Raw genomic sequence first — 1,061 nt, forward strand, 5'->3', positions numbered from 1 at the left:
GTCCTGGATTATATTACTCCTGTCCTGGATTATATTACTCCTGTCCTGGATTATTTCACCTCTGTCCTGGATTATATTACTCCTGTCCTGGATTATTTCACCTCTGTCCTGGATTATATTACTCCTGTCCTGGATTATTTTACCTGTGTCATGGATTATGTTGTGGATTATATCCTGGATTATGTTCTGGATTCCACCGTAGATTATTTTACCTGTGTCGTAGATTATTTTACCTGTGTCGTGGATTATTTTACCTGTGTCATGGATTATGTTGTGGATTATATCCTGGATTATGTTCTGGATTCCACCGTAGATTATTTTACCTGTGTCATGGATTATGTTGTGGATTATATCCTGGATTATGTTCTGGATTCCACCGTAGATTATTTTACCTGTGTCGTGGATTATTTTACCTGTGTCATGGATTATGTTGTGAATTATATCCTGGATTATGTTCTGGATTCCACCGTAATTATTTTACCTGCGTCGTAGATTATTTTACCTGCGTCGTAGATTATTTTACCTGTGTCGTAGATTATTTTACCTGTGTCGTGGATTATTTTACCTGTGTCGTGGATTATTTTACCTGTGTCGTGGATTATTTTACCTGTGTCGTAGATTATTTTACCTGTGTCGTGGATTATTTTACCTGTGTCGTGGATTATGTTGTGGATTCCATCGTGGATTATATTACCTCTGGCTTCATCCTTTAATCTCTGCACAGACACCAGCAGCGTCTCTTTCTCGTCCAGCTCGCTCTCCAGGAAGGCGTTCCTCTCGATCACCTGGTTCATCCTCTGCTCAAAGTCCTCCAGAGACATGATGGTGGCCCTGAAGACCCAAACAGACCTGCCTGAACTTTTACTCAACTCTTCTAATCTAAATATTTAATTTAACAGATTAAATTATTAGGCCTGGCTCATTGATTCATAGGACATGAGTGATTTTCTTCATGACGTGGACCTCAGGAACTTGTGTGTTTGTGTCACTTCTGCTGCCTGAAGGTTTCCATCACTTTCAGTGCTAACGTTAGCTTAGCTTCTGACAACAAGTCATCTGGG

The 1,061-nt window shown here is 40.0% G+C and overlaps 1 pseudogene; it reads right to left on the reverse strand.

Annotated features, from left to right (window-relative positions):
- Nucleotides 1-1,056, reverse strand: part of LOC106511874 (nuclear distribution protein nudE homolog 1 pseudogene) — a 2,621-nt pseudogene extending 1,565 nt beyond the window's left edge.
- Nucleotides 1,057-1,061: the final 5 nt, after the last annotated feature.

Source organism: Austrofundulus limnaeus, unplaced genomic scaffold (assembly GCF_001266775.1).
Source record: "Austrofundulus limnaeus strain Quisiro unplaced genomic scaffold, Austrofundulus_limnaeus-1.0 Scaffold3436, whole genome shotgun sequence".
NCBI lineage: Eukaryota > Metazoa > Chordata > Actinopteri > Cyprinodontiformes > Rivulidae > Austrofundulus > Austrofundulus limnaeus.